Source organism: Mastomys coucha, unplaced genomic scaffold (genome assembly GCF_008632895.1).
Source record: "Mastomys coucha isolate ucsf_1 unplaced genomic scaffold, UCSF_Mcou_1 pScaffold7, whole genome shotgun sequence".
In the NCBI taxonomy this organism is placed as follows: Eukaryota; Metazoa; Chordata; class Mammalia; order Rodentia; family Muridae; genus Mastomys; species Mastomys coucha.
The window spans coordinates 90,293,429-90,315,568 of record NW_022196913.1 but is presented as its reverse complement, the minus strand read 5'-3'; the positions used below and the strand labels follow the sequence as shown (position 1 = coordinate 90,315,568).

The 22,140-nt window shown below is 40.1% G+C and overlaps 1 protein-coding gene across 2 annotated transcripts in view; it reads left to right on the top strand.

Annotated features, from left to right (window-relative positions):
• The first annotated feature begins 2,673 nt into the window (after positions 1-2,673).
• The window catches only part of Rad21 (RAD21 cohesin complex component), a 38,915-nt gene continuing 19,448 nt past the window's right edge, over positions 2,674-22,140 (top strand). Inside the window, exons 1-2 of one of the 2 annotated variants that reach the window (XM_031358062.1) lie at positions 2,674-2,823; positions 12,207-12,337. The gene's annotated coding sequence lies outside the window, so the exon portion shown is untranslated. Of the gene's footprint in view, positions 2,824-12,206; positions 12,338-13,946; positions 14,155-22,140 lie in introns of those variants that run through there. The other variant, XM_031358061.1, reaches the window with a different exon arrangement.

Genomic DNA, 22,140 nt, shown 5'->3' with positions numbered 1-22,140 from the left:
ACTTAATACATAAACAACTCAAAAGGCAGTTTTCCCCTCTAGAGAAGCTAAAGAAAATTCTATTTTATAAACCTTAAAAAGTCAAAGGAGGCCGGGCGGTAGTGGCGCACGCCTTTAATCCCAGCACTCGGGAGGCAGAGACAGGCGGATTTCTGAGTTCGAGGCCAGCCTGGTCTACAGAGTGAGTTCCAGGACAGCCAGGGCTATACAGAGAAACCCTGTCTCGAAAAAAAAAAAAAAAGTCAAAGGAGATAGAAGATGAACAGAGAAACTATATTTCTAATAATATTGGAAAGTTAGCAATATAAAATTATCAAATAACACTAGATTAGTTCATTTTCACTGAATTTTTGCAACCACACTGAAAATTTCTACTTACATAATTTTTCCATTCTCAAAAATTTGATCTAGGTGGGCAGTGGCAGCACATGCCTTTAATCCTAGCATTGGGAGGCTGAGTCGGTAGATTTCTGAGTTCAAGGCTAATCTAGTCTACAGAGTGAGTTCCAGGACAGCTGGGGCTACACAGAGAAACCATGTCTCAAAAAAAAACAACAACAACAAAAAATGATCTAAGCGGGCTGGAGAGATGGCTCAGCGGTCAAGAGCACTAATTGCTCTTCCAGAGGTCCTGTGTTCAATTTCCAGCAACCACATGGCTATAAAGGGATCCAATGCCCTCTTCTGGTGTGTCTGAAGACAGCTCCAGTGTACTCATGTAAATAAAATAAATTGATCCAAAACAGCAGAGAAGGTTTGAATAGCCCGGTAAAGATACAAGTTGGACAACAAGAAACTATCTAGTCATTACTAAGAAATTCTTTTTCATTCAGCCAACATTTAATTGCTCACATCAAACAGAAAACAGAATAGCAGCGCAGAAAATGCCCCTTTAAAGGGCAGCTACATATCATTTGACGTTTTATTCATCTGGATGAACAAGCTAAAAAAATAAAATCTTCTCTCTACCAATAGATACTATATTTTACAGGGATTTTCACAGCACAAAACACTGCTACATAAAATGTTACCCACAAAAACACCATATAGTAACTACAAGTAAATAGGATAATTCCCGGAGTATATAACAAGCAGGCTGGGGAAGAAGAATTTTGACAGGTATGTGGGCTTGAAGACGAACCCTTCTCTTTATGCACAGAGTGAGGCATGCCATGAGGTAGAAATGGAGTCTCAAGAGCCTCATATTTAGATCCATAGAGCTTGCAAGAGAACCAAAATTATATATTTCTACACTAATAATTAAATTATATAGCCTGACACATTCTGTACATTCAATGGTTCCAAAAATATTATCAAATAGTTTGACATCTAATATCTACTGAATGCAGATGTGGAACACAGTTCTTTCTTTTTCTTGTCTAAATTGTAAAATGGTGCCTAAAATAAGGAGTCCTATCTTCCAGCCATGAAGCAAAAATCTAATACTGTAAGGATGACAGATCTGAAAGATGTGAGGGCATATGAGACTTTGAAGTTATTAATGAGCCTCCTCCGGATAGCTTGTTACATGAGGTTATTAAATATCTTGATCCTTATTTCTGAAACTGCTGTTATTTGTCATGTATTCCTTGCAACCAAAAAAAAAAAATCTTAACTCAGATATACCTAAAGGGAAGAGTTTCTATTTTTTTCAAGGCCCTTAGAAATAGCCAAATATGATTTGAAAGCTCTTTCCCTGCAGCATCGCCCCCAACCCCAGGGGACAATTGGGAGCAGGAAGACCTGGCTTGCTGACAACTGCAATTTTTTACTTAATAGAACATTCATCTTAGACATGTAGTATCAACTCATACTGAAAAGGTCAGCTCGGAACTTTGGTAAAAGTCATGGAACACTTGCCCCCCTGGAAGGGAGAGGCTAATCAACATTCCTCAGACCACAGGGTGGGAACCAACCTTCGACTTTCGGGTGGGGACACATTATGCAGGACAGCCGTTGCCCACCTTCTGACAAGGGAAGTCCTTGCCACCTCATTCCCTAAAGACCAATCAGTTTAAAAAGTCACATTGTTCTGCCAATCACACTGTGCTTAATGGCTGCTGCCCTGAAAACTGTATAAAAGCTCACTGAATAAGCTGTGTAGAGTCACCACCTCTCCTTCCGGTCTGGGACAACCCCAGTGCACTGGAACAATAAATTCCTCTTGCTTTTTGCATCAATTTTTCCAGCTCCATGTGTTTCACTCAGGGGTTCCCAGTAAGCTAAGGCTTGACAGAGTCTTACAATACTTTCCTGTATACCTGCCATGTGCATTGTTTGAAGATGTTCTCCAAAAGACTGCTTCCTATTTGAGGGGCTATTTGGGTACACACCTTCAGATAAATTCAGCACACCTAGTATTTAATTAGTACTGACTACCTGGGTAAGACATTGTTAAACTTTTGTACACAGGGACATAAATAACCCTACTATGCTGGGTTACAAAAATAACCACTTAACCACATCTGAAATGTTTCCTGATGAGTCTTTTATTATGGCTATCAGTCCTTCAAATATTATGACCATCTTTGCCAGTTATCTGCTTATTGGTAAGGTCCTAATCTACCTTGATCTTGCTTAGCGATGGAAGAGTCTGATGTAACAATACACATTTTCTTTGTCATCAGGTGTCAAAGCACATTTCCCTTCTCAGGGGAGTATAGGGAAAGATGTGGCAAAGAGGAAGAGGCTGACTTCTCTGTTTGGTTTTTCTGAGACAACTCTCTTTTAAAAACAGCAGAACTTCCAGGAGTATTCATGTTCTTGCTAGTTTTGCTAGCTTCACTACACAGGCTCCTGAACACCGTAAAGGGAAACGTTCCTGTGAGTTCTAACCCATAACCCAGAGGGCAGAGTCCCAGCTCCTTCACTGGTACCCAGGCCCTTGTACCCATCTCTGCTTTCTTTTATCTATAGCACCTTTTATCTATAGTTTATTACATAAACCATACTCTACACTGTTGCCAGGCTGTGAACCTCAAGGTTGCCATTGAGTTTTCCTTCAACTATGGCTATGTAGGCTCAGCTATTGTAAACATGTCCACCACATCTGCTATTCTTGTACTCTGAGGCATTGTCTTTACTTAATGATTAATTCCTTCTTATTACCAAATCATTATTGATTGTTCAGTGGTGTGCTGACTAGATTTATGTCAACATGTCATAAACCATAGTCATCTGAGAGGAAGGAACCTCAATTGAGAAAATTGAGGTGTCTCATATACCTCAAGATTGGGCCTGTAGGCCAGCCTGTACAGCATTTTCTTAACTAGTAATTGATGGTGGAGGGCCTAGCCTTTGGGTGGTGCCATGCCTGGGCTGATGTTCCTTGGTTGGAGGAGCAAGCCCAATAATCAGAACCCCTCCATGGTCTTTGCATCAGCTACTACCCAGGTTCCTGCTCTTTATGAGTTCCTGTCCTGACTTCCTTCAATGATGAACAGCAATGTGGAAGTGTGAGCCAAATAAAACCTACCCTTCCCACCAACTCGCTTTTTGGCCAAGGTGTTTCTTTGTAGCAATAGAAATTCTAACTAAGACAAATAGTTATCTTTGTTTAGTTAATTATCCATTCATTATAATTCTTTTTATTGAAAATGTTCTTTTCTCATGCAATGTATCCTGACTAAAGATTCCCCTCTAATCAGACAAAGCAAACTAACATAAGGAAAAGAGTCCACAAAAAGGCACACACTTAAGTGTCCTGTAAAAAATGCTAAACTGGAAGTCACGGGATAAATTCAGAGTACTTGTGCAGACTTGTGCACGCCCTGTGGTTGCTGCTTCAGAGTTCATATGCGCTTTCATTTAAGCACAGTGTGGTAGTTACTGCATTCCTGAAATCCTAGCACTCCAGAGGGCAAGCCAGCCTACACAGCAAGACTTTGCCTAAAGCAATCTTCCATTCTGATTGATAGTGGGAGATTTCTGCCTCCTAACCCCACCCAGAGTGGCACAACATCTCTAGATAGTTCATAGGAATTTTGCAAATGGTATTTATGTATACAAATTATTTTGTATACATGTCAGGAGCTGATTAAGTTCTGAAATGAATTGTTTGTAATGTTGATTGCAATGTGGACATGAAAGGTCAACCTGCTAAGCTTGGTAACCTAGTAACGTTTAATTTAACCAAAGTATAGTATTGAAAAGGTCCAAGAATCAGGAGGCTTGAGAACACTGACTTTCTACTATGTTGACCCTTTTTAACTCAATTAACATTTTGTAACTGAAATTCCATGGTAAAATTTCAAATGTTAGCCCAAGGATTAAATTAAACATCTAAAACTATGTTTGTTTGTAATGTATGATGGGGTTATAATTCAGTGTTAGAGCACTTGTTCAAACTCAAACTCCAGAACTATGGAAATGAACAATAGTAAAAGTATAAAAGAAAGAACACTTTAGTCAGGAGTGTGGCACATGTCTGTAATCCCAGCATTCAATCCCCTTGCTATGGATCAAGGTCAGTCTAGCTATATAGTAAAACTTCTCAAAAAACAAAAACACTAAAACTCAATATTTAATACTTAGGAAAATGCTTGAGTAGTAGATGATTGTCTATAACTTAAAAGTTTGAGGGTTTCTTTTCTTTAGTTTTATGAGCAGTGAACACATAGACAAACTACATTTTAATACAATTTTCAACTTAAACAAATGAGTATCAGAAAATTGTGGATTATTAAGCTTTGTATTATTGTTTCTCAAAGATATCCAAAAATAAATCTGATAAGAGATTAGTTTCCAAAGATGGTTAGTGGTGGCTCATACCTCTAATCCCAGCACTCAAGAGGCAGAGGCAGGTGAATCTCTATGTGAGTTCAAGGCCAGCCAGGTCTAGGGCTACACAGAAAAACCCTGTCTCAAAAAACCTAAAACAGAGAGAGACAGAGAGAAAGAGAGACAGAGAATTCACTTCCAGAATATAAAACTAATACAACTCACCAATTTTTTAAATCTTGATTTAAAATGAACAAAAGAGGCTAGAAAAATGTTAAAAGTACGTGCTGCTTTCCCAGGGGATGTGAATTCCATTCCCAGAGCTCCAGAAAATCCAATGCCCTCTTCCGACCTCTTCAGGCACCCATATGGGGTATGCCCACAGAGACATAAACATAAAATAAGAATAAATAATATCTTTAAAATAGACAAAGAACTGAAGAAAGTGTTTCTTTAGAAGGTACACAAATGAACATAAGCAGGAAAAAATCCAGTGTCATTTGGTAACTACAGAAATAAACATTTAAACCACAGCGAGATAATTTTCTATCTACTCACATGAACACAATAAAAATAACAAGTGTTGATGGAGGTGTAAAAAACTGGACTCCCGATGCACTGCTGGTGGGGTGCAAATGTTCAGCTGCTATGGCAGAAAGTTTGGCGATTTCACAGTAAGCTAGCCATGAAGTTATCAAATGACTCAACCATTATACTCCTAGGCATGTATAATCTCCCCAAAACTGAAAGCAAATATTCAAACAAAAACTTGTATGCAAGTGTTCATAGCAACACTGAATATTCACCAGAAAGTGCAAACACCTCCATAGCCAGCCAACAAACAGATAAAATGTGCTAGATGTATATACACTGGAGTACTGTTTGGCCTTGAAAAGAAATTAAATGCAGACACATGCTTTAATGTGGATGAAACTGGAAAGCAGTGCTAATTGGAAGAACCAGGGTGCAAAAAGCCACAAACTGTATGATCCTTTTTTATACGATGTGTTTCTATGATAGAGTACCTGAGAAACCAAGTTAAAGAAGGAAAGGTGGTGGTGTGGTGACAGAGGTTGTATTTTGGCTCATTCTTTCAGAATTTAATCCATGATCACCTAGGCTGGCTGGTTTTAGGCCTGTAGCATGATAGAAGAAATGTATCTGAGTAAGCTGCCTCACAGTGGCTAGGAGAGAAAGAGAAAGAGAGAGGCTTGCTTCTATTACAAAGGCCCTCTTCCCAAGTCTTTTAAGCTATGAATACATTAATACACTAATTCATAAATAAGGTCAACGATCATGACCCAAACATCTTCCAAAGGTCTCAAGGACTAGCACTGCTCTGGGAACCAAACCTTCAACACATAATCCTCTAAGAAGCTGTTACAGTCAGAGTCTGAAATGATCCCGAGAGCTCACGTTTTATATGCTTGCTCTCTAGCTGCTGGTGCCAGGCTGAGAACCCGTGAAATCTTTAGGTGGCAGAGCCTAGCTGGTAGAAGTAGGTCACTGATGGAGGGGCTTTGAAAATAACACTTGGCCTCTGGCTATTTCAGCATTCTATGATTCTTTCCCTCGGTTTTTTTTTTTTTGTAAACAGCTGCCCTAGGGCAGACACTCCCTCTATTATGATGTCTTACCCTTGAGGCTGGGACCCAGCAACTGTGGGTTTAAATCTCTGAAACTATGACAAAAGTAAGTCTTTTTCTCTTTTAAGTTGTTTTCTGTCCTGTATTTTTCACACCTACAAGCAAAAAGGTCATTAATAAGTTTTTAATCTAAACACCACCACCTGAATACACAGAAGAGGCAAATCCTCCGCTACTTAATTTCTAGAGGTTACAGAAATGGGGTATGAAGACAGATTTGCTAAGCAGGGTTAAGGGCTCTCTTTGGAAATAATAAAACTAACCTGAAACTAGGCAGTGGTGACTGTTATCCAACTTTGTAAGTGTACTAAGTGGCATTAGATTATCCAATTTTATATAACCAAAATGATGAATTGAGTAATACAAGTAATTTATCACTTCGATTAAAACATCAAATATGGTGCCATTTTATGTAATTATTAAAAGGTGCTTCATGAATAAATATAACTACCAAAGTATAGAAGGTGTCTAAGTTCACCTCAGCATGAACAAATGAAGACTGCCATTGAATGTTTTAGTTCCTAAGAACCTGTGCAACATTGTCCACTAACACTAATTTGCCAATAAATGAATGAACAATGGCACTCAGACAACATTATAAACCACAGGAGAACATGTCTTAACTGACATATTTTTTCAACCATCAATTACATTAAACCACATTGTCTTCCTGTATTGAAACAATGAACACAAATCCTTAATATATGCAAATAGAAAAATATGGGGTTGGTGAGACGTCTCAGCAGGTAAGAGCACCGACTGCTCTTCTGAAGGTCCTTAGTTCAAATCCCAGCAACCACATGATGGCTCACAACCACTTGTAATGAGATCTGACGCCCTCTTCTGGTGCATCTGAAGACAGCAGCTACAGTGTACTTATTTATAATAATAAATCTTTGGGCCAGAGCAAGCAGGGACTGAGCAAGAGAGGTCTACCAGAGCTAGCGGGGTTGACCAGAGCAAGCAGAGGTCCTAAGAAAAAAAGTCAATTCCCAACAACTAGATGAAGGATCACAACTATCTGTACAACTACAGTATGTACTCAATATACATAAAATAAATAAATCTTTAAAAAAAAAAAAGATGTGTAAATGATAAATCCTATTGTGAATTGTTGGCACATATAAGAGCTAAGCATCTCATGGAATTAGATGGTTCCAAAGGATTTAGAGTGAATTCTTTTGTTCTACTACTTAAAATTCTATCATTGGTTGATCTAGCATCTTAACATAAATGAATTTAGTTAATTTCAAATGAGAAGTGCATAATGTATATGTAAGTCAATGAAGTCCTAAATCCATGGGTGTTGCTGACGTGAGCAAGGACCCCAAGGCTTCAGCCCCATAGGAGTGGCAAAGTCTTACTCAAATGAAGCTCAGAGGGAGACAAAGCCTTCCCTGGGTCTGAGTTTGAAAGTTGACAGTATGCATTAAAAAATGTCCATTGTAACTGTCTCTCCATAGATCAGTGATTCTCAACTCATGAGTCACCATCTCTTTGGCAAATGTCTATCTTCAAAAATATCTACATCACAATTCCTAACAGGTGCAAAATTACAGTAATGAAGTAGCAACCAAAATATTTTTATAGTCGAGGGTCACCACAACATGAAGAACTATAAAGGACCACAGCATTGGGAAGGTTCAGAACCACTGCCCTAGATGTTTTCAGCCTGAAGATTGTTCTCCTACAGAGACTGTTCCTCAAGATTGACAAAAGGTGCCTCTTTGTTCACCGCATGTAACCACTCTGCCTCCTGTTCAGCTGTGTGCAATGATACCCACCCCCTGTTTAACTGTATTTAATAAACAGGCTGAGCTTCAAGATGCTGAAGTTTCTCCAGCTGAGAACACAATCTAATCACATCATTCCTGTGTCTGTGTGTCTGTCCTTCCTTCACCTCCTCACTGTTGCAGGATATTTGATTACACTGTGAATCCTAAGATTGTATTATTTACTGGAAAAACAAACAAACCCGGTTTTAGTTGTGATGTGGCTCGGCCTTAGTACAGACTTTCTGCTTGAATATTATAAAGAGGATAAATAAAGTCAACCATAGCTCAAGAGGAGGAGCAAGCAACCAGTTGACAGAAAATGAATACATTTTTTTTCTTTTTCTGTTTTATTCACTTTACAACTGATCACAGGCCCCACCCTCCTCTCTTCCCAGTCCCATCCTAACAAAACCTACCACTCCCTTTAAGTACCACCCCACCCTGGGCATCCACTTCCAGCAGGACTAGGCACATCCTCTCCCTCTGAGGCCCAACCAGGTAGTCCAAGCAGGGGAAAGGGAATCCAATGGCAGGGAACAAAGTCACAGACAGGCCCCATCCTCTTGTTAGGACACCCACATGAAGACCAACCTGGACATTTGCTATAAATGTGTAGGGGGTGTAGGCTCAGTTCCTGCATGCTCCTTGGTTGGTGCCCAAGGCTCTGTGAGCCTCCATTGTCCTAGGTTAGTTGACACTGTAGGTCTTCTTGAGCTGTCCTTGACCCCTCTGACTTGTTCACTTCTATCCCCTACTCTATCACAAGACATCTTAGGCTCAGCTCAGCCTGTTTGCCTGTGGGTCTCTGCATCTTCCTCTGTTTGCTTCAGGATGAAACTTCTCAGGAGACAGTTATGTTAGGTTCCTGTCTGCAAGCATACCAGAGTATCATTAATAGTGTCAGGAGGTGGCTCTCATATGGAATGTGTCTCAGCTTGGGGTCGTCATTGGTTGGCTGTTCCCTCAGTCTCTGCTCCATCTTTATCCCTGCACATTTGTAGGTGGCCACTTCAGTCTCTATATAGCCCCCCTCTAGTAGGAATCTTAGCTAGGTTACCCCCATATCCTCTCTCATCCCATGCCTCCAGCTAGTCACCAGATATGCCCCCTTTTTAATTCTCACTCCCAGCCCTCTCTCACCCTGCTTTCCCCACACCTGATTGCCATACCCATTCCCCTCATCACCACCTCTCCTACCTAGATCCCTCTCTCCATCCACCTCTAGTGACCATTTAGTTTGCCTTTCTGAATGAGATTCATCCAAATGTCCTCCTTCCTCTGGGACCTCCTTATTACCAGTTTCTTTGGATCTGTGGATTGTAACATGGTTGTCCTGCATTTTATGCCTAATGTCCACTTATGAGTACATACCATACATGTCTTTCTGGCTCTGGGTTACCACCGCACTCAGGATGATATTTTCAAGTTCCATTCACTTGCCTGAAAAATTCATGTCTTTGTAGCTGAATAGTCTTCAGTTAAAGGACATTTAGGTTGTTTCCATTTTCTAGGTATTACAAATAAAGCTGCTATGAACATAGTTGAGCAAGTGTCCCTGTGATATAATGGGGCATCTTTTGGGTATATACCCAGGAATGGTATAGCTGGGTCTTGAAGTAGAACTATTCCCAGTTTTCTCAGAAACCAACAAGTTGATTTCCAAAGTGGTTTGCACAAGTTTGCACTCCCACCAGCAGTGGAGGAGTCTTCCTCTCTCCACACCCGCGCCAGCATGTGCTATCACTTGAGTATTTTATTTTAGCCATTCTGATAGAATCTCAGGTCATTTTGCAATTCCCTGATGATTAAGGACATTGAAATTTTCTTTAATTGTTCACAGCCATTCAAGATTCCTCTGCTGAGAATTCTGTTTAGTTCTGTATTCCATTTTTAAAATTGGGTTATTTGGATTGTTGGTATCTATTTCTTGAGTTCTTTATAAATTTTGAATATTATTAGCCCTTTGTTGGCTGTAGGTTTGGTGAGGATCCTTTCTCAATCTGTAGGCTGCCACTTTGTCTTATTGATGTTGTCCTTTGCCTTACAGAAGCTTTTTAGTTTCATGAGGTCCCATTTATCAATTGTTGATCTTAGAGCCTGAGCCATTGGTATTCTGTTCACAAAGTTGTCTACTGTACCAATGGGTTCAAGAATATGCCTCACTTTTTGTTCTATTAGATTTAGTGTATCCAGTTTTACATTGTCTTTGATCCACTTGGACTTGAGTTTTGTGTAGGGTGATACGTATGGATCTATTTACACTCTTTTACATGCAGACATCCTGTTTTCCATCTCTAAGCTTCTCTATTCTTCTACGTTTACCTTCCTCGTCCAAATCAATTGCCTGAGTGTTAACCTTTGAACCTGTGTTCCAAGAAGCAAGAAAGAAGAAAGAGAAGAGCAGCCTGCTCCCTTCTAAAAATCAAGAACAAAAAAACTTAGATTTTCTATACACAACCTTGACTAAAACATATTCAAGCTGGGTTTTGTTTCAGTGTTACAACTGCATAGCATGTACAAGACCTCTGATTCTGTCCTCAACATCAACACCATAGATTCTGTTTGTTTCTTTATTTTTTTGTTTTTCCAAAACAGGGTTTCTATATATAGTCCTGGCTCTCCTTGGACTTGCTCTGTAAACCAGGCTGCTCTCCAACTCAAAGATCTGCCTGCCCCGGCCTCCTGAGTGCCAGAATTAAAGGAATGCACCTAGCTCAACTCCAAAAATGTGGACTCATTTATACTTGCATGGAAAATTGATTATGGAATATAATCTATTAGGTAACTGCCTTGTGCCAAACTAAAGTCAAAGAGGTTGGGAATCAATTCTCAGATTTACTAAATAGTTCAATATGGATTAAATATCGATAGAGAAGAAGAATCAGTAAATGTTGAGAATAAGTATGTGAACAGATACCCACATCTAGTATGAGCAATCATGACAATACTAATTATAATTTATTGACTTCAATGTGCCAAATGCTCTGCTAAATACTTAATATACATTATCACATGTAATAAGCACCAACTGGATGGATAAAATGCTTGAATTTATAAATAAAACTTAACCCCAGAGAGGTTGAGCAACTTGAAAACCAGCAGCTTCTAATGGAATATTGTAATCAAATCTCAGGTCTACATAATTCCAAACTCTTCAAAAAATAGGATCTAGATAGCAGAAGACTTGTAATTACCTGAAAACTGTTTATAAAGCATATCCTCGGGCCTTCTTAAACTCTCTAATTCAAATGCAGTTGAAATAATATAACAAGTAGTAAACCAAATAAAATTAGAAACCTATGATTGTTAGGTACCCTGCACAAGTATACCAGAGACAAAGATAATAAGCAGGCTTTTTCTTCAGGAAAAAAAGTTAAGTGTTATAATACAGGACAAATCTTTATACCAACTGTTTAATACATTTTTTGGAACATAATGGCTTACAAATAACACAGAAGTTGCAATAATTAATTTTATTCCTATCAAGGCACAAGAATCAGTTGTTGTTCTTGACCCCCCATGCAGCCTTAGAAGTGTCTTTAGGAGTTTGTCTGATACCCCATTTTTCTCCTTTATCAATCTTAGCAGTTTTCCTTATGCCCCTCATCACACACGTTCTTTACCAAAGTACTATATTGGTGTATCCTTTCCTCAACTGGTAGTAATTTAATACATTTTTTAATTTGCAAAATTTTAGCATCATAAGGTCTTTGTTTGCTACATTATTTTAAGAGCTCCACCTCAGCTCCATTTGCCCATTTGTCAATAATTTTTCTAAGCAATTTTGCTGGATGAAAGAAACAATGCATACCAAACTTAAACAACCAGGAAAAATACTGTCAATCTTATTTTATTAAATGTCTGTTATCAAAATGGTCACTGTCAAATATCCCCAGGGAAGTAACTGAAATGTTCTTGGTATTGAAATGTTAGTATGATGAAATTTTTGAACAAAAGTCTTAGTGATCTACATAGGTTCTAATCCAGATTCTGCCTCTGGGCTTCCCCCTGGAAGGTCTCTTCAGTCCTTTGTAATCTCAGATTAACACATGTACATCCTTTCTAGGCCCACTCCTGAACCCTGATGATTTTGATTTGGTGACTCACCCATCTGCCTGGGCAGATCCTATATCCAGCCTTGACATGGTCTCTCAAGCCTGTTCTTGAAGTGGACTCGAATCTTTCCTTTCCTATGAGGTAGGTGCAACTATGAATTAAACTTAAATGTAAAACACACACATGGGGATATTACCATTCATTTAATTCCTATATGTTGGTATTTCAAATATTGTTGCCCCTAGCTTCTTTGCATCTATGCCTGATTATGACATTTTACTACATATTTTATCCTTAAACAACATTTCTTTTCTCATCAAAATCCAGATAGACAGCATAATCATTATCAGTGTTTCATCAGTCACTTTAAGTCCATTTCCTTCTGCTTAGACCAAAATCTTAAGGGCATTTCATGTGGGGGAGTTTTATTAAACAAATGCTTCATACCTAATCTTTTTTCATTTAATCTAAAAACTTTAAAGTTATTATAAAACACATTGTGATATTCCCAAAAATCTTTTTGTCAATCCTCTTACTCTAAGCTTCCTACTTACTATAGTGTTTTTGATATATATAATCCTTTTTCAAAAGTTGATGAATTCAGAGGAACAACTCTGCAAAATTGTGTCCAATTCTAAACAAAAATCTGCTAGTGTATGTTTTATCATCCCCCTATCATTTTCCTCTCACCGATGTGTCGTGTGTTATAAGACAGACAAGCAGAGCGGAGCTGCTTTAGAAAAAGGCTTAAGAAAATGGTAGCATCCAGTTTCTCCGACAGATACTTGTCAACTCATACAGGTAATTACTGAGTAGCCAGAAAAGAAAAATAGATTATTTTCCAATGAAAAAAAAAAGGTGAAATCTGTCAGTTGTATCTGTCCTGTCGATGGTTTGTTAAACTAACTGCCTAAAGTTGACATCCGTACCTTCAGCGGATGTTACGAAATAGAGATGACACTATCAGTAGCTAACTCCCGCAGTAAATTTACTTGACACTTCAGTACAAGGAAACGAGTGTGCTGATGAGATGACATGAGCCACAAGCAAGCATCTATTCAAAAGAATCAAATGTTTTATTGGGGATTTTCTTGTTTTTGTTTCTTGTTTTGGTTTGAGACAGGGTTTCTCTGTGTAGCCTTAGCTGTCCTGGAACTCGCTCTGTGACCAGGCTGGCCTTGAACTCAGGAGATGCTCCTGACTCTGCCTTCCAAGTGCCACCACTGCCAGAAAATCAAATATTGTTAAAGGGGACTTCCAAGAACATATATGAGAGTCCATGAATGGGAAACCAGGGTTAGTTTAGGAACTGCGTGTAAATGGAATCTACCCTCAAAAACTTTCTTCCAGAGCCCTCGCTAGCATGTTTTGCTGCAAACCTAAGGCTATCTATAAACACAGGTTGGTCGAGTCAGTTAGTCCTTACTTTTCCAGCAGCTAGCTTAAGTTTTTTTTTTTTTTTTTTTTGCCGGACACAGAGAAAACTGGCCAACAGCAAAGATCTACTTTAACTCAAGTTCAAGTTAAAACCCAAGTAGTTACGATGTGTTGCGCATGCGCCGTATTTGCCAACTCTGACGCTCCGAAAAACCTCTTCGAGGAACCTTTGCGCCTGCTCCATTTACGATAGGCGGATGGTCCAAACACAAGGAAGTGGTCAGCGCGCCTGCGCCGCCCCTTCTGGGACTCCGGCGGGTTGCGCAGGCGCACGAGTACCTTTTTGACCGTAAACATCCTGCCGATTTGAACCAAGGATTTGGGCGGCCGGAAGAGCCGCGCCGTAACGGCAGCCATCTTGTTTGTTTGAGTGAATCGGAAAGGAGGCGGCGGCCGTGGCGGTGGCGGGAGCAACTCCGAGGCTACACCGCACAAGGGCTCCCCCTTTCCCCGCCCCCTCCCCCGACCCTTTTCCCCCTCCCCGGGTCACCCAGCCCTCCCAGCTCCCTGCCGAGATACAGGTAAGCGACCCGGCCGACCCCTTCTCGGGCTCCGGCTCCCTCCCCCGTGCTCTTCCCCGCCGTACTGCTCTAGGGGCGCGGGCTCCGCGGCCCGGAGGTGCGGTGAGAGGCGGCCGGCGCCGCGCCCCCCGCGTGCTGCCAGCTCCCGAGCCGCACGCAGCTCCTCCGCGCGCCCGGACCCCCGCTCCTCTGGTCCGCCCTCGCCTGGGGTCCTCGCTGCCCGGGCCGTGCTCCGCGCCTGCTGCGTTGCTAATGGTTCCGCTGCATTCCAGGACCCACAAAAGCCCCTCCGCTGCGCGGAGATCGGACAGCGGGGACACGGGGCTCCGGGGAGAGGAGGGAGGTTTGAACGAGCCCGCTCTCGGACCTGGCCGCCCCCTCGGGGGAAAATGGCTGTCTGCAAAGACGCGGGACTCAGGGCGGGGGCCGTCAGGGAGGCTCCTGGGCTGGCAGGCGGGCGGGCGGGAGGTCGCGGTGCACCGGGTGTGGGGACACGGGTCCCGGGCGCGCCAGGCGTGTGCTGGACGCAGGGATCGGGGACTCGCCAGCCTGTACTGCTACCTCCCTCAACCCGAGTTCTCTATAATGTATATTTTTGTATGTTGGGCATCTCATAAATTGGACAGGCTGTTTTAAAACAGGGCCGAGTAACATTGCTTCCAAGAACATGAGTGTAACTGGTATTCCCCTTAACTTTTCTAAACTTTTTTTTTTTATGGTTAAAGAACGAGGGATATAGAGACGTTCCGAGGCGGGGTGCCTTTTTCGTGGCAGAGGAAGGCTTTGAGAATGCTCTGCCAGGAATAGTGTAAGGTGACACTGTCGAGGTGTTCAGCTAGACTAAGCGGCCTTCTTCAAATTTAAGAGGGAAACGCTGTGGACGATTTCTTCGTGCTCTCTGATTTGTTAAGCTGTCTTCAGCGTTCCAAAACGCGTTGGTGATTGAATGGCTTATGGAAGTGGCTTCTGTATTTCGGCTTCTCATTACAAAAGTTAATATTTGCTCTGTTTTAAACTGTATGGGAAAAGCGTTGTAGTCGTCGTTTCTCCCTCCCAACCCCCAAAGGGTGCAGAATCCTATTAAAAATCAAACGCCAGTGAACTGGAAGGCTGCAGAGTTTTGGAAGAGATTGAAGTCGATTTCTTAAGTTGCAAATATCTTTTAAGGTTGGAAGCAACTTTCTTTGAGGAGGTATTGGTGAGGGTGTGTGTCTTGTCCAGTGTTTGAATTATTTTAGAGTTTGTATAACCAAAGTTACAGAAGTGTTCAAGGAGTGGACTCAGTGCTTTTTATATTATGCACAAGTAAGTTGGGAATTTCTTTTCAGACTTAACAAAAGCATGCCGATTCTGAGAAATACTATTTTATACTTGGGTAGTTGGGAAAACTAATTCTTGAGAAGTATATTTTGTTTTTCATCCTTTCTTAAAGGTGTAATCATTCTAACTGGGCAAGTTGTTTCTTGAGACTTCTGTTTGATTCTATTTTGGGGACTACCTGTGCTGTTCCATTTAATTGTCATTATCTCTAATGAATATTATGTTCACTTTGTAGTTGATATAAAGTCAGGGTTGTGTTTTGTTATTGTTGTTAGGAGAGGTGGGGAAATCTGATTGTGTACCCCAGGCTGCCCTTGAAGATCCTCCTGCCTCAGAATCAGGATTCCTGGGATGACAGACGCCAATCCCAGGCTGAACTTCAGACATGAAATGACTTCTTAACCATTACAAATAATTAAGTAAAGAAGGAGTTAAATTTGGAATAAAATTCACTCTGTCGATATTAGAACCAAAGGAGAGTTGAGCAGTGATAAGCAAGCTAAACATAACATTTTTTTTTCCTTTCTCTCTTTTCTTTAACCTTCCAGGCCGCTAACAGCTCTATTTTTGTTTGAGTTAGGTATTGATGTTCTCCATAGTTAGCAACCTAACCTTTAGGTAGTGTACTTTTCCTGTTATAAAAACACAGATCACAGTTGGGTGTTTTGCTAACTTGATAGCTAATGCAGATTAGGACTATGTCTTGATTTCTAAGTATGATAGCTTCAATTTTGGATTGGTATGCCTAAGTTTTGTTTTTTATATATGCACTTACATGCAAAATAGTACAAAAGTGAAGAGCCACTTTTCCAGAGGGAACTGTTGTCACCAGATTCCTAAGCATTCCACAGATACTTTGAACTTATGCAAATGCTTCTAAGTATGTACAGATGACCCTACTTATCCTTAGCTGGGGGTGGGACCTTAACCAACCACAGATTTCAAATGCTGTCATAACAGCTTTTGTTGCCTTTCATATTTACTATGGCAATTTTTGTTTGTTAAAACAGTGGGAGGTTTACCCAGCCAAGCTATAGATAGATGACATTTTTTTCCAACATTTAGATCATGATTCCAGGTCATTTGGTTAGTATAATAGTACTTACTTACAGTGTGCACCTAGTTTTCATAGACACAAAGCTGTTGTACAATTAATATCCTAAAACAATAACGTTATATATACTGACAAGCGAAAACCTCCTTTTGACTCACTAGGAATGGTCTAGAACCAAGCCTTCAGTCGCTCTGAGATACACATGTGTTCATGTAAAATTTGAGAGGGCCATTGTGCTTTGGTGTCTGTAAGAAATTGACTCCAGGGCACACTGTGCCCCTGGGATTACAGCTCCCTCCATACCAAGAAAAAAAAATCTGGACATATTTAAATTTCCTAATACACCATATTGTTTAGGGAATAGTGAAATGATAAAAGGTGTACACATTCACCATTGACACACTTAAAAAAATATTTCTTATTTCAGTTGGCTGAATCCCACAATGTGGCACCTTTACATTTGAAGGGGCAACTGTATATTCGTAGACCACATCCATTAAGTCACAGACTCCACCCCTGCCCCACTATTCTAAATTTTACTGTCAAATCAACAAAAGCTATACTATCCATCCAGCACTTAGGAAATACAGTTATCATGTGTATACTCTTTATTCTTATGTAAAATGGGCTGGTGTTTAGTCATTAGGAAATTAGGCAAAACATTTGATACATACTTAGTTGATTCTCTTTCTGTCTTTCCATACGTTCCAGTATATCTTTAATATTGATTACTGAAAGTGTAGTTTCTATCCAGAAAGCATGAATGTGTGAGATTTTCCTAAGACCTTGCCAAATTGCTCTTGAAAGAGGGTGGACAAGTTTATTCAGTCTCTTTCCTAGTAGGTGAGTGAAATGCTGGTGAAGATGGACATTGGAGTAGAAACATGAGCTTCCCTTCGACTTTTTCTTTGCAATAGAAACTGCTTTACTTTTGCATTAGTGACGAAATTCTAAATACCATCATCAGTGCTGCATTAGCCAAATAGAAAAAGTTGGCTTGACATCCTGACCAGCTCTGCTTTGGAGTCAAAGGCAATGGTCTTTTGCAAGGGGTCAACAGAATTTAGAATCTCCAAAGTCTCTGCAGATGAAACAGCTGTATTTAAAGTTTAGACTTACTGAGGGTCGGGGTAACGAGGCTTGTGGGTTTTCCTTATTCAGATACAGGCTGTAGCTGAGTGACTACTTATTGTAGCTGCTCTGACTTCTTGGTAGAGTGCTCTCCTGTTACTAATTGTTTCCCAGATTAACTTTAGAACTCCTCCACTTTACTTACCATCTCCCACCCCATGCCAAAGTCTATTTAGGAGTCTGCCTCTGCATAGCTGGAATGCTCTAGGAACAGCCCTCTGACCAGCCACTCAAGTATTGCCATAAACTACTGACACCTGTTGAAACATACTGGTAGTTTTCAGTTCTGGACTTTCTGGAATTTTTTACATTTTTTTAATTAAGAGATCAGTTAGTATATCCTATTTTCCTAATAAGCATATAGTCCATAATTGTCATGTGGCCAACATTATTGTAGCAAGTTTTTCTCTTATTTGGAACAGAGTGTTTGGGGAATTTTCATGTAGGACAGTGACTGCTAAGAACATATTGCCATATTGAATTCCCATAAATTCTCTGTTTGTTTATAACACTAGGGTTAGTTGAAGTTTTTCTGTAGCAAACTTTCTAATGCTTGAAATCTCTGAATTGCAAGTGGAAGACTCCATGATAATGGTAAGCATATTGTTCTATAAAATATTAAATGGCAAACAAAACTCATGAAGTATTATTTCATATACCACACAGCATTTAACCTATTATTTTGTTATAATATTCATTAGTTCTCAACCTGGTATTTGATAGAAAACCAGTATAATAAAGAGTTGATGAAGCTTGGTTTCATGTTTTCCTTTGAGAAAATGTTCTACTGTAAATTAATGATGCACTTGGAATATTAGGCTCAGAAGATAAGAATTTCAGCATTTTTTTGTTACTAAGTATTGGAAAGGGGGGAGCTGACACAAACCTGACTCTTTCTGTCCTGTGTCACACTCCTGTCCCATAGAAAATATATCATTTTCCCTTTCTCTTTCCATCCTTCCAAACCTTCCCTTGTACCATTTGTTCTCCTTCAAACTCATGACCTCTTTTTCTTTCTTTTGTTTATGAATGAGTGTTCCTAAATATAAAAATATAACCTGTTCAGTCTGTATGTTACTTGTATGTATGTTTTCAGGGCTGACCATTTGGTGTACTTTTCACTAGGGAAGACGATTTCTCTTGCTCTCAGTGTTCCTTAGTTGCCTCTCTAGTTCTTTGTCTAGGGTTGAGGCCTCATGAGCTTCACCCATCCATGTCCACGTGTCTATTGGTGGTGTTCTTGTTTGGATCATGTTTTGGCATGAGACTTCATGGGGTGGCTTCTCTGACATTTCTAGTAGACACAGTCTAATCTTCCCACCATTTTTCCTCAATGACCCCTGAGCCTTGGGTATAGGAGTTGTGTCCTTTAGGACTGGATCCCACTATTCTGGATTCTGAAAGCTGTGGCTTTCTGTAAATGGTTTATTGCAAAGAGGTTTCTTTAATAAGAGTTGAGAACTGTATCGGTGGGTCTAAGGATAATCATTTAGACTGCAGTTAAGAACTGTGCTGGTTTAGTAAAATGACAGTGGTAGGTTCTCCTCCAAGATCCATGACTTTACTAGCCCCAGGGACTGGCTAAGTATCCAGTACCAGGCCTGATTTCCCTCTTTCAGAGCACATCTTAAGCCCAACTAGAGAGCTGTGATTCCCATCAAGATTTGTATGCCACTCCTGTACCCTTAGAGTTAGTGCACCATGCTGGTCATTATTGTAGTTCAGAGGCATCATAGCTAGATTGCTTCCCTTTGGGTCCTCTGGCCCGGCCTACTAAGTGGATGGTGTCTTTAGCAATACCATTTAGAACTTAATGTTTACCCAGGACAGCCAAGGGCAGTGGCAATAGTCATAATGTTTGAGAGAGTCTCTTCGACAACCCTGACAACTATTCAAAAGAGGGGCCTTTCATGCCTGTTTGAGTTTTGGTTAGGCAATCTTTGGCTCTTGGAAGAAGCATTGTCAGTCCGATGGGAAATTTTTATGTAAGGGGTATGTATGTATGTATGTATGTTTTTACACCAACTTAGGTATGTAATTTTAGGTAGATAATGATTCCTTATGACTTTCAGACATCCTTCTGTATTGTGTCCCTGCCTCCTCCCTAGGTTTTCCATTTCCCCCTTCAGATCACTGACACCCCGCTATTTCCCTCTTGCCTCCTCTTCCTTTGTTACTGTACTGATTTCAGCAGTTCCTCTGGGTAATACACTTAAATCTAGGAAACATTCAGTGTCTTTCTGAGTTAGCACTCAATATGATCTTTGCTAGTTCTGTGCATTTGCCTGCAAATTTCTTTTTTTTTTTTTTTTTTACCACAAATAACATTTTTGGCATATATTTAATTTCCTGGCTATGATACATTTAAAACAAAGTTTCTTTTCCTCAGTAGAAAGAATGGGCGTGCCGTTAGTTAAAATATAAGCAAATTTTCATTTTGAAATTTACTATTCCCTTTCATGTGAAAATAGGAAATTATAGTTACTCTATTTTTAAAGCTAATATAAAACATTTACATATTCTCCAGCATTCAATGTTGCTTTCTTTTTTTAAACTTAAACCATTGTGATAAGGGTACATTCTCTTAGGGGCTTACTAATACTAGATACTATTTCTCATGGGGATGTCTTTGCAGTGAAATTTTTTTGCTTATTTTCTTACTGGATTGTCCTCTTTTTTTTTTTTTTTTTTTTTTTTTTTTTTTTTTCTTACTGGTCTTCACTGTTCCTTACATAGCCAAGATTAAGTTCTAGCTAGATGACGGGGTTTTTAGCTTTTCAGTTTGCGTTCTCAAGCAGTCTTCCCTAAAGCAAACAATTTTAGTTTACTGAAAGGCAGGTTACAGAGTGCATCATGGACAGTGTGGTTTTGTTCCTACGAAAGCATACATAGCCCGTATATTGGTACCTTTGTCTAAAAGTGATCTAGTTTACATTTAAGGCAGTGGCCTAATTTTTTAGAGAGATTTGTATTCAGATTTAATTTGTTTCCTATGCAGTTAATTGGGGTTAAAGTAAAATGGCCAGATGGAATGATTTAAAACTCAACCTTTCAGATGTCTGCTCTTTAGGGTTTGTTGGATGTGGAACAAAAACAGTGTCCTTTCATCTGGAGACCAAGCAGGTTGCATGCTGATTGCACAGTGGCACCATCCCAGAGTTCAGATAAATGTAATTTGATTTTGCTTTTAATAATTATTTGTGTGTAATTTGTGAGGTTCGAACTTAGCTTTATTGGTTCTACATTTTGTTTCTGTTCTGTTTGGGCCTGTTGACTCATTCAGTCTCTCCAGTCCAGTTTGGTGCAGGATTTATCAGTCTGTCTTTGACTTGTTTCTGCATCTCTGTGAAAAGCCAGTTTGAAGACACTTGAGTGTTTGTGAGTTTCTTGGTTGCGATGATCCCTACGTGTCTCTTTCTGCCGGTACCATGGTACACTACAGCTCTGTAAGGTTTAAAACTGAATGGGCTTGGTTTCTTCTGTTTTACTCTTTATTTTTGAAGTCATCTTAACTTTTCTGTCTGCTTTGCTGCTCTCTTAATTTTAGAATAATCTTACCTGTGGTTCTTAACATGCTGTTTTGCTCATTGTGTTAAAATATCCTTGAAACCATATGTAATCTTACTGTACTGCCTAGCAACCACACTTTAGAACTTTGGCCATAGAGAAAAGCGGGCTCACAGTAAGTGTGCACACTGTATGTACTTTATCAGCAGTAGCCCAAACTTAATAAGTAACTGAATGTTCTTCAGTGGGTGAGTGGCTAAGTAGACTGTAGCTTCTTTTCTCTCAGAATGGTCCTCAGCAATAAAGGGAGTGCACTATTAATAAATAGCAAGGGGAGTGGGTTTCAGCAACATTGTGCTAAATGGAAAGAGAGCCCATTCTGTGTGACTTTATTGCCAATGTATTTATATGAAAATATCAAAGTGAAATGTATAGTTTTATTTGCCAAGGTTTAGGCATAGCAGGCAGGGGTAGGCGAGTCAGTTGTCTGGGAAAACTGTTGGATGTCTCATTTATAGTGTTGAGTACACTTGTGCACATTGGGCACGGTGGCATAGGGAAGTACGCTAAGTCAGCCTGCTGTCTTAGCTTACAGGATGTCAATGTTTAGTCAGTTCAAAGGCTAAAACTATCCATTTTCTATTAAAGGTATGCTTTTTATTTTGTAAAGAAAGGCCTCTGGTGTTTCAGAAAAGGGCACAAATAGATTTGACAAAAAGGTGAGGCTTAACATCTTCTGTGAAGGGGGGAATTAAATAACCATAAGCAAAAGTGTTAGTCTTGAAAGGCAATAAAAAGTTAGGTCTGATGGGCTCCCCCTGTCCAGTGGGACCATCCACCTACTGAGTCCTGCTCAGCTGGACTGTCCGGCTCAGCTCAGCGGTGTGTTGCCTCCTGTACAGAGTGCCTTTCTTAGACTTGGCGGCTTTTCTTTTCTGATACTAGGGATTAAGCCCAATGCCTCATACGTGCTA